Source organism: Chiloscyllium plagiosum, unplaced genomic scaffold, assembly GCF_037043375.1.
Source record: "Chiloscyllium plagiosum isolate Xiang-an unplaced genomic scaffold, Cpla_swu_hap1 HiC_scaffold_13, whole genome shotgun sequence".
Lineage (NCBI taxonomy): Eukaryota > Metazoa > Chordata > Chondrichthyes > Orectolobiformes > Hemiscylliidae > Chiloscyllium > Chiloscyllium plagiosum.
The window spans coordinates 3,854,253-3,866,327 of NW_028270151.1; the positions used below are offsets into that span (position 1 = coordinate 3,854,253).

Genomic DNA, 12,075 nt, shown 5'->3' on the forward strand with positions numbered 1-12,075 from the left:
TGATAGTGATTGTAACCTCATGAGTTCAAATAGTTTGGATGTAGCAGTTTTCATCAGGTGTGTTCAAGAAGGGTTCCTGACTCAATATAGGCTGACTAGAGGGAAGGACAGGTTGAATTTGGATTGTTCATGACACTCATCAGATCTCAGCTGAAGTATGCTAATATAAAATAAAATCACTACAGACTCAGAAAACCATAGAGCTGCTCTCTCATTAGAGACAGAACGAGCGTGGAAGAGAGAAGCACAACTGGCGGTGATTTAACTTGAGACATACCACACTTCAGCAATGTTGATAGGGAGGGATCTTCATGGTAACCACAGCTGGTGCAGGAAGTTGAATGCAAACCAATGGCATCACCCTGCATCATAAACCAGCCATCAACCAACTGAGCTAACTCACTCCTGAACATACTAAATTGTATACAGTTGTGGCAAAAATGCAAATGTGTTGGAGAAAGTGCAGAAGTGGTAATAAAGTCATAGACATGCAACATGGAAACAGACCCTTCAGTCCAACTCATCCATACCGACTAGATATCCCAAATTAATCTAGTCCTATTTGCCAGCATTTGGCCCATATCCCTCTAAACCAGGGGTGGGCAATTAATTCTTCCAAGGGGCCACATGAGAAACCTGAGTTGTGTTGGAGGGCCGAACCAACAATAAGTTGAACATAATTCTGCTCAGTATTATTTTTCTCCCATTGTAAAAAGTACTAAATTATATAGTCTTGCACTGAAACTTATAATCAAAAGAATAAGGATATTCTGTTACAATAAAGATATGAAATTGTGGAGTAGGTCAAATACAAGAAATAAACAGTAAAAACAATAATTTCAGTATTTCATTTTATTTTAATATGTTAATCTCACAAACCAATAATGAAAAGTTGTTTCATTATTGTTCAGTATTACAAACAACAAACAACTCTATACAAAAAGCAATAAATGCTTTTGATGTTTTTCAGTTCATTTTACTTGTTTAGTGAGAAAAATCCAGTCTGTTTTGGGCTTGAACAAGTGCACTGAAATCTGCTTGAATGTCTGAGGTGGATATGCGAAGGACAGTTGAGCGGTGATCATCAGTGATAGAGGATCTGTATTTGGATTTATTGAACTTCATCACTGAGAATGTCTGTTCGCATATATTTAAGAGTAACAAAAGATGGGGTACTGGGCTAATGGTCGGATACTTGGTAGTGTGGATGAGCAGAGGGATCTTGGTGTCCATGTACACAGATCTTTGAAAGTTGCCACCCAGGTAAATAGTGCGGTGAAGGAGGCATATGGCGTACTGGCTTTTATTGGTAGAGGAATTGAGTTCCGGAGTACTGAGGTCATGTTGCAGTTGTATAAGACTCTGGTGCGGCCGCATCTGGAGTATTGTGTGCAGTTTTGGTCGCCATATTATAGGAAGGATGTGGAGACACTGGAACGGGTGCAGAGGAGGTTTACCAGGATGTTGCCTGGTATGGTAGGAAGATCGTATGAGGAAAGGCTTAGGCACTTGGGGTTGTTTTCATTGGAGAAAAGAAGGTTTAGGGGTGACCTGATAGAGGTGTACAAGATGATTAGGGGTTTAGATAGGGTTGACCGTGAGAACCTTTTTCCATGTATAGAGTCAGCTATTACGAGGGGGCATAGCTTTAAATTAAGGGGTGGTAGGTATAGGACAGATGTTAGGGGTAGGTTCTTTACTCAGCGAGTCGTGAATTCATGGAATGCCCTACCAGTAACAGTGGTGGACTCTACCTCTTTATGGGCATTTAAGCAGGCATTGGATAGGCATATGGAGGATAGTGGGCTAGTGTAGGTTAGGTGGGCTTGGATCGGCGCAACATCGAGGGCCAAAGGGCCTGTACTGCGCTGTATTCTTCTATGTTCTATATAGGTAGATCCAAAGAGGATTAGAATCTTCTGAGCATGCCTCCTCATGTGTGGAAAGTTCTCCTCTTTGAGGGAAGAGTAAAAATCAAGCAGTGAGACTGACCTAAAGTACTTTGCCAGAAGTGTGTCAGACTGCAGGTCAATGAGTTCATCTGAACATCACTAGGTGCATTCTCCACATTGCATCTAAATGGGGAAAAAGTCATGTGCATTTCATTCTCAACCGTTTAAAGTCTTGAAATCACCTTGAAAATTCACCATGCAATGCTTCTAACATAGATGAGTACCTGTGGAGGTGATCAGCTGAAGGTGCGGCTTTCTTCAGTGTTGGTAAGTGGGTGAGAATGTTGTCCTCCATTTGGCTTGAGAGAAACTGCAACTTTCTCATAAAAGCCTTCACCATGTTGTACATTTCATGCACAAAAAGGCCCTTCCACTGCAGTTTCACATTGAGTTCATTCATAAGTGCAGTCACATCAACAGCAAAATCAAGGTCTGCATCTGAAAGCTGTGGAATGCCATTCCCTTTCTTCACACAGAAATCTTGAATCTCTTCTCTCAGGTCCCATACACTTTTCAGCATTTTGCCCAGGCTGAGCCACCTGAGAGCTGTGTGGTAGCCTATGTTCACGATGTTCAGTCTCATTTTCCTCCAAAAGTGCAACAAACTGCCTGTGATTCAAAGCTCTTGCCCTGATGAAGTTAACTATTTTAGTTACAACATCAACCACATGGTTAATTTTTAATACTGACTTACGCAACACTTCCTGATATATAATACAATGCAAAAATACCAATTTCTGTTCAGGGTCAATTTCTGTCACTTTATCCTACATTCTTTTTAAGAGTCCAACATTTTTTCCCGTTAGATTTGGACAACCATCCGTTGTCACACCCGCCAGCTTGTCCCATTTCAGTCCCAACGTGTCCAAACATGCATTTACCTCTGTGAACAAATCACTACCAGTTGTTGTTCCTTTCATTGACTGCAGCTCCTCCGTGATTTTAAAGTCCATAGTTATCCCACGTACAAAGATGAGTAACTGGGCTTTGTCACGTACGTCGCAGCTCTCATCCAAAGCCAAGGAAAAAAAGTCAAAGTTGACCACTCTGTGCTGCAGCTGAAGCTCCAGATTTCTCGCAATGTCCCCAATCCTTCTCGTTACAGTGCATCGGGAGAGGGGCACATTCTCAAATGCCTCCTTTTCGTCCGGGCATATTAGTTCTGCAGAGTCCAACAAGCACTCCTTAATAAACTCTCCATCAGAAAACGATTTTGTGGGATATGACATAACTTGTCTTGGCGTGAGCTGACATTTTGAGGGCTAGCCAGCAAGCATCAGTTTTAGCTATTCACGCACGTACATACACGTGCATGTGCGTCCATACGTAAATAAAGAAAGCATCCTTTTCAAAACAAAAGCAACACAGTTATATTGAGTGCATGGCGCAAATACTTTTTCATTTATGTTCTAATTTAAGATTGACCTCATGCAGGCCGGACAGGAACGACCAATGGGCTGGATATGGTCCGTAAAATAAGACCATAAGACATAGGAGTGGAAGTAAGGCCATTTGGCCCATCGAGTCCACTCCGCCATTCAATCATGGCTGATGGGCATTTCAACTCCACTTACCCGCATTCTCCCCGTAGCCCTTAATTGCTTGTGACATCAAGAATTTATCAATCTCTGCCTTGAAGACATTTAGCGTCCCAGCCTCCATTGCACTCTGCGGCAATGAATTCCACAGGCCCACCACTCTCTGGCTGAAGAAATGTCTCCGCATTTCTGTTCTGAATTTACCCCCTCTAATTCTAAGGCTGTGTCCACGGGTCCTAGTCTCCTCGCCTAACGGAAACAATTTCCCAGCGTCCACCCTTTCCAAGCCATGTATTATCTTCTAAGTTTCTATTAGATCTCCCCTTAATCTTCTAAACTCCAATGAATACAATCCCAGGATCCTCAGCCATTCCTCGTATGTTAGACCTACCATTCCAGGGATCATCCATGTGAATCTCCGCTGGACACGCTCCAGTGTCAGTATGTCCTTCCTGAGGTGTGGGGACCAAAACTGGACACAGTACTCCAAATGGGGCCTAACCAGAGATTTATAAAGTCTCAGTAGCACAACGGTGCTTTCATATTCCAACCCTCTTGAGATAAATGACAACATTGCATTCGCTTTCTTAATCACGGACTCAACCTGCATGTTTACCTTTAGAGAATCCTCGACTAGCACTCTCAGATCCCTTTGTACTTTGGCTTTACGAATTTTCTCACCGTTTAGAAAGTAGTCCATGCTTGTAATCTTTTTTCCAAAGTGCAAGACCTCGCATTTGCTCACATTGAATTCCATCAGCCATTTCCTGGGCCACTGTCCCAAACTGTCTAGATCCTTCTGCAGCCTCCCCACTTCCTCAGTACTACCTGCCTGTCCACCTAACTTTGTATCATCGGCAAACTTCGCTAGAATGCCCCCAGTCCCTTCATCCAGATCATTAATATATAGCGTGAACAGCTGCAGCCCCAACACTGAACCCTGCGAGACACCGCTTGTCACCGGCTGCCATTCCGAAAAAGAACCTTTTATCCCAACTCTCTGCCTTCTGTCAGACAGCCAATCCTCAATCCATACCAGTAGCTCACCTCGAACACCATGGGCCCTCACCTTGCTCAGCAGCCTCCCGTGTGGCACCTTATCAAAGGCCTTTTGGAAGTCTAGGTAGACCACATCCACTGGGTTTCCCTGGTCTACCCTACTTGACACCTCTTCAAAGAATTCCAACAGGTTTGTCAGGCACGACCTCCCCTTACTAAATCCATGTTGACTTGTTCTAATCCGACCCTGCTCTTCCAAGAATTTAGAAACCTCATCCTTAACGATGGATTCTAGAATTTTACCAACAACCGAGTTTAGGCTAATTGGCCTATAATTTTCCATCTTTTGTCTTGATCCTTTCTTGAACTAGGGGGTTACAACAGCGATCTTCCAATCATCCGTGACTTTCCCTGACTCTAGTGACTTTTGAAAGATCTCAACCAATGCCTCGGCTATTTCCTCAGCCACCTCCCTCAGAACTCTAGGATGTAGCCCATCGGGGCCAGGAGATTTATCAATTTTAAGACCTTTCAGCTTTTCTAGCACTTTCTCTTTTGTAATGGCAACCATACTCAACTCAGCCCCCTGACTCCCTTTAATTGGTGGGATATTACTCATGTCTTCCACTGTGAAGACTGACGCAAAGTACTTATTAAGTTCTCCTGCTATTTCCTTATCTCCCATCACTAGGCTTCCAGCATCAGTTTGAAGTGGCCCAATGTCTACTTTTACCTGTCATTTGTTTCTTATGTATTGAAAGAAACTTTTACCATCATTTCTAATATTACTGGCTAACCTACCTTCATATTTGATCCTTTCCTTCCTTATTTCTCTCTTTGTTAACCTCTGTTTGTTTTTGTAGCCTTCCCAATCTTCTGATTTCCCAGTGCTCTTGGCCACCTTATAGGATCTTTTTTTTTCTTTAGTACATTTCCTGACTTCCTTTGTCAGCCATGGCTGTCTAATCCCTCCCCGGATAATCTTTCTTTTCTTGGGGATGAACCTCTGTACAGTGTCCTCAATTATACCCACAAATTCCTGCCATTTTTGCTCTACTGTCTTCCCCGCTAGGCTCTGCTTCCAGTCTATTTTCGTCAGTTCCTCTCTCCTGCCCTCATAATTACCTTTATTTAACTGCAACACCATTACATCCAATTTTGCCTTCTCTCTTTCAAACTGCAGACTGAACTCTACCATATTATGATCGCTGCTTCCTAAGTGTTCCCTTACTTTAAGATTTTTTATAAAGTCTGGTTCATTACATAGCACTAGGTCCAGAATAGCCTGCTGGAGAAAGTGAGGTCTGCAGATGCTGGAGATCAGAGCTGGAAATGTGTTGCTGGAAAAGCGCAGCAGGTCAGGCAGCATCCAGGGAACAGGAGAATCGACGATTCTCCTGTTCCCTGGATGCTGCCTGACCTGCTGCGCTTTTCCAGCAACACATTTCCAGCCCAGAATAGCCTGCTCCCTTGTGGGCTCCATGACAAGCTGTTCCAAAAAGCCATCCTGTAAGCATTCCATGAATTCCCTTTCTTTGGATCCACTGGCAACATTATTTACCCAGTCCACCTGCATATTGAAGTCTCCCATGATCCCCGTGACCTTGTCTGATATGCCTTCTCTATTTCCCGGTACATATTGCGCCCCGGTCCTGACCACTGTTAGGAGGTCTGTACATAACTCCCATTATGGTTTTTTTGCCTTTGTAGTTCCTCAATTCCACCCACACAGAGTCCACATCATCCGTGCCATCTATGTCATTCAGTGCCACAGATTTAGTTTTGTTCTTAACTAACAAGGCAACCCCGCCCCCTCTGCCCACCTCCCTGTCTTTTCGATAAGTTGAAAATCCATGGATGTTTAACTGCCAGTCCTGACCCCCCTGTAACCACGTCTCTGTGATGCCTACCACATCATAATCATTCACGATGATCTGTGCCATTAGTTACCTTTGTTACGAATGCTACGAGCATTCAGGTAAAGTGCCTTAATGCTAACTTTCTTATCATTAGAGATATGCTCAGGTCTGCTCTAAACACTTCCTATTCATATACCCATCCAGATGCCTTTTAAATACTGTAATTGTACCAGCATCCACCATGTCCTCTGGCAGGTCATTCCATACATGCACTATCCTGTACATGAAGTTGCCCCTTAGGTCCCTTTTAAATCTTTCCCCTCTCACCTTGAACCTATGTCCTCTAGTTGTGGATTCCCCCACTCAGGGAAACGACCTTGGCTGTTCACACTATCCATGCCTCTCATGATTCTATAAACCTCTACAAGGTCATCCCTCACCCTCCGATGCTCCAGGGAAAATAACCCCAGCTTATTCAGTGAGTCCATATAGCTCAATTCCTCCAAACCTGGCAATATCCTTGTAAATCTTTTCTGAATCCTTTCAAGTTTTACAACACCCTTCTAGAATTGGACATACTATACCAAAAGTGGCCTAGCCAATGTCCTGAACAGCCCCAATATGATCTTCCAACTCCTTAATAAGAATGGTAGCAGGGATGAGGATATAGTAATAATGATGGATTGAAGTAGTTGGGCCTGACCTCCATAAATAGAGGGTTGAGATGAGATCTTATTGACGTTTGCAAAATCATAAGCAGGATGGATAAGGGAGATAGAGCAAAGCCTTGTCAAAGAAACAAGGCGCATGGAGTTAAAGTGGTGGCAAAAGAGGCGAAGGTGATGTGAGGGAAAACTTTTTCATGCAGTGAGTAGTTAGGGCTGAGAATGTACTGCCTGGAAATATGGTGGAGGCAGGTTAAATTGAGGTATTCAAGAGGGAATTGAAAGATTGAGATAAAAATGTGAAAGGATATGGGGAAAAAGCAGGAGCTTGAATTGGTAACAGAACTGGTGCAAGCAGGATGGGCTGCATGGCCTCCTTCTGCGGCGATTTTCCTGCTCCTTGGATGCTGCCTGACATGATGTACTTTTCCAGCACCACGACTCCTTCTGCGTTGTAACAATTTTGTGAAAGCCAAATTCCTCCTCATTCTTGACTTAAACATGCAACTCCCTCACTCTATGTCCTTTGGTCCTTGAATCCCCCTTTGGGAAAACAACCTCTCCATATCTACTGCATACCGTAATAATGTCAAGGCGCCGGTATTTGACCGAGACAGACAAAGTTGAAAATCACAGAGCGCCAGGTTCTAGTCCAACAGGTTTATTTTAAAGTACAAGCTTTTGCTTCGTCAGGTTAGCTACCTGATGAAGGAACAGCGCTCCGAAAGCTTGTAATAAAACAACGATGTGTGGACGGCGAAAATGAAACTCAACATCTGCGATAGACAAAACCAAGTTAACGTTTGATTAACCCAGTGACCTTTCTCCTCGCTTGAGGACTGCAGATGCTGGAGAATCAGAGCCAGAAAGGGTGGCGCTGGAAAAGCACAGCAGGTCAGGCAGCATCTGAGGAGCAGGAGAGCCCTTCATCAACCATCAAACCTCCAAAAGAACCCGCACAATCTCAATGCAGGACCCAAATACACTGTACCCTTTCTTCACGTGAGAGTGATTTAGTTCCAAGCTTGTCATCGTACCTCACATACACATATTCCATACTAAACTCCAACGGCCATCACTATCTTCCCGCCATTTCGATTGGCAGGTGAAGCTTTCGTCGCAGACTCCGTGACGTGCATGCACGTCGACTGCGAGCTACTGAGCGTGCGCAGTGTAGGAAAGGGTGCTTGGGGGCAGGTGCCAGGTAGTGAGCATGCGCACTGTAAGGGACGTGCACGGGTCACGGGTGCCAGCTGCCATCAGGTGGGCGTGCGTAGTGCCGGCTGTCGGATCGTGCGCGTGCGCGATGTCGCCGATGGCCTGAGGCGATCGGGGTCTTCTGCTTCGGTTGCCTCTCTCCTTCAAGACGTCCCGCTCGGTTGGAAGAAGCAGGCACCTGGGTGTCACTGTATTCGTAATGTCTCCCGCGCTGTGATACGAAGTCCGGACGATCTTCGATTTGGACAGGAAGGGAAAAAAAAATCGTAACTTTCGCTATCAATTCAGAGGCTGCGGCCTGGAATCGAGTCAGAGCCCTGGCCTGTTTTTCCAAGCAGTGAAGCCGCCGCAGGACCGAGCGGAGGTAAACATCGGGAAGGGGACTGGGGGCTGTGAGAAAATATCAGTAAAAATAGAAGAAATAAAAGAGTTTAGGTCGAGCTTCTCCGAGAAAGGAGACCAGAATTAAAATGCAATTCAAGTGAAGGGCCGCGGTTGACCCTTTATCAACGTTTGTCTCTCTTCCCCCCCCCCCTTGCCCTCACTGGCCCTGGTTTGACAGCTTCATCCTATGGCTTCACCATCCAGTTGTGAGATCCGAACTCCGTCTCGGACTTGGAAATCTTGCGTCAATGTGGTAAATATTGCCCTTTTGAGGTCAAAGCCCAATGTTTGAACAGATAACAGGAAGCCAATCCAACTAACCACAAATGTTGGGACACCCATTAGAAAGAGCAAGCTCCTTTACCGGATGTAGCAGCAGCCATTTCTGTAGGTATTTGTAAATTTTAAAATGTTACGTTGTGTCTTATGTACTGTCTCCAATGTAAGATTTTTTCCAAGTCTGTTCAACAGGAGCGATAGGAAAATTGGATATTCGAAATGTTTTTGAAAGGAGGTGATTGACTATAGGAATAAATCTAGCAGAAATGGATAGTTTAGTGGATGAGTTATTAAATAATTGGGGCAAGATGTATTTTATTCACGTTGACATTTTTCACATTGCTGAGGATGATGGTGCTGAGTGAAAGGAAGTGACCTTTCAAAAAAAAAACTGCAGGGGAAATTCAGAGACATTACTTGCATTTCTGGGAGTCAGTTATGGTGCAGTACTGTAGGAGGCCTTAGAATTTTTTTAATAAATGGCTACTGGGAGAAGAAAGATTCCACTCATGGTAAAGTACAAGTTCTTTCTTTCAACACTTAAAAATGTTCTAACTAATATTTTAGCAATCTAATTTTTCTGCCAGCTCTGAATACATCAGGAAGGATTAGTATTTAGTACTACATTTTGGTTTTACTTTTGTTTAATTTCCTTTGTTTGAGCTATTTCTCCTTTTGCTAACATTGTTGATGAAAACATTCTAGTTTAGGCCCGCTCATCCTTAAACTATGACCTTTTTGTGAAAATTGCATCCAAAAATGTCAAGTATCAGCACACTGGTGGATTGTAAATACAAGAACTGTCCAGCATGAAGAAATTGGTTCAGTGACAACATTGCTTTTGTACATGGCAAGTGATCATGTTGCTTCAGCTTTAAACGGCTCCAATGTTTGAAACCAAGCAAAATCAGTAAAGCTTGAGTGACGTGGTTCACCTTGTCTTGAATAACTCAAAATGGCATTCCACTATGACCAATACATTAATTCTTGTATATTACTGTATTTTCTCCATAGTTTTATTTAAACGAGAACTAATTTGTTTGAGCTGCTTCCCTAAATATTGTAAAATTTGAATTGGGTATGTGAATTATATTGCTGTCCTGTGAAAAGTTGGTTACTTAACTTCAACTTTTGTTCTCCATTAACACAAATACACAAAGTGCCAAAGAAACTCGGCAGGTTTTTGTCATTCTGATGAAGGGTCACAGGACTTGAAAAATTAAACTCTGCTTTTCCATCTACAGATGTTGCTAATCATGCTTGTTTTTGTTTCAGATTCCCAGCATCCACAGTTTTTTGTGTTGCCATGGAGTACAAAATAAAAACAGTGATTCAAATGGTTGTGTCATTTAAGGCTGATGCTCCAGTGAGTCATGAATAGGCACACACACAGACTTAATTAATTGTTTATATTTTGTCAATTTACCTTTATACTGATTAAATTGGCAGAATTAGGCATGTTCCTCCTCTCAAGTCCTGAGTGCTTATTCATATAATTTATTGGCTAGGAGCATGAGCAGCATGTGATGAATTTTCCTGAGGATGCTAGGGAGCAAAGGAAATGAATTTCCTTCGGCATTTTTGAAATCTTTGTTAATAATGCCATGTTGATTTACCTGAAGGTTAGTCATCGGCTCATTGTTTACTGATGCTTCATCCTGAGCCATTTTCATGGTCATTTTTATTTGTGATGGTTTTCCATTGCCTTTCATTCGTGGGGGCAGGGCAAAGCAATAGTTCCAAAGTCTACCTCAGCTGAAACAGGAATCAAACCCAGGCTATTGGCATAATTCCAAATTACGTGTTAGCTATCTAGACAACTGAGCTAACCAACATCTAATAGTTAATAATAAGAGCCAATACGTATTAACCAATTACAAGTATGCTACTCTGTAGAATATAGTCAAAGCGAGAACAGTAGAACCATAGAATTTCACGTCACAAAAGAGGGCCATCATATTTATGGGAACCATCTGAAAGAGTTGATCATTTAGGCACATCCCTGCTTTCTTTCCCCAAACCCTTTTCATTTTAAACCATTTATCCACTTGTTCTTTGTCATATATATTCTGCTTCCAGCATTGTTTGTGGTATTTTTCCATGTTCTAGCACCCTCTGTGCCAACTCATGATTGTTCCCCCTCTACTCGGGTCTTGAATTAATGATTTTTAATTTCTAACTGACGTGATAATATTAATAGAAATTATAATAGAATGACAACATTACTGTGTATGTTGTAAATATAAAAAATATACTCAATGTTGTTACTCGGGTAGTTTCATTATGCCATGCTGATATTCTTTGGAGAAATTGCACTTTGTCCACCCAGTCCAATACCGGCATTATAACTATATTAGTAATTTATCATGTCGGATGGCATTCACTGCTAGCATTATTGGTGACCATCAGTATTTTGCCTTCCTGCACTCATCATTTCTCCCTGCCTTGCTACTGAAAACTGAAGCTGAAAATGTGTTGCTGGAAAAGCGCAGCAGGTCAGGCAGCATCCAAACAGCAGGAGAATCGACGTTTCGGGCATGAGCCCTTCTTCAGGATTCCTGAAGAAGGGCTCATGCCCGAAATGTCGATTCTCCTGCTCCTCGGATGCTGCCTGACCTGCTGCGCTTTTCCAGCAACACATTTTCAGCTCTGATCTCCAGCATCTGCAGTCCTCACTTTCTCCTACTGAAAACTGTATTCCACCATCTGCATTCCAAATTCTGGAAGTCTATTCTTAAGCTCATTATGCCTTTGAACATCCCTTTCCCCTTTAAGATTCTCATTTGAAAAATGCTTAATTCTCATTAAAAACTGGAATCAATGGGAATGGGGACAAATTCTCCACTGTTTGGAATCATACCCGGCATGTGGAAAGATAGTTGTGGTTGTTGGAAGTCGATCATGTCAGTGCCAGGACATCTCTGTAGGAGTTCCTCAGGTTAGTGTTCGAGACCAGCCATCCTCAGGTGCTTCATTAGTGACCTGACCTCCAACATAAGGTCAGAAGTGGAGATATTCACTGATTGCACAATATTCAGCACCATTCACAACTCTTCAGATACTGAAACTGTCCATGTTCAAATGTATTGAGACCTGCAAATTTTCCTGGGCTGAAAAATGGAAAGTAACATTGGAACACAAATGCCAGGCAATGACTATCTCCCGTAAGAGACAATCTAAC

The 12,075-nt window shown here is 42.9% G+C and overlaps 1 protein-coding gene across 7 annotated transcripts in view; it reads left to right on the forward strand.

The window, feature by feature from the left end:
- Positions 1-8,344: 8,344 nt before the first annotated feature.
- mffa (mitochondrial fission factor a) overlaps positions 8,345-12,075 on the forward strand; it is a 46,006-nt gene continuing 42,275 nt past the window's right edge. For 2 of the 7 annotated variants that reach the window (XM_087993281.1, XM_087993283.1), the window contains exon 1: positions 8,345-8,595. The gene's annotated coding sequence lies outside the window, so the exon portion shown is untranslated. Of the gene's footprint in view, positions 8,596-8,618; positions 9,003-12,075 lie in introns of those variants that run through there. The other 5 variants (XM_043702855.2, XM_087993280.1, XM_087993282.1 and 2 more) reach the window with 4 other exon arrangements.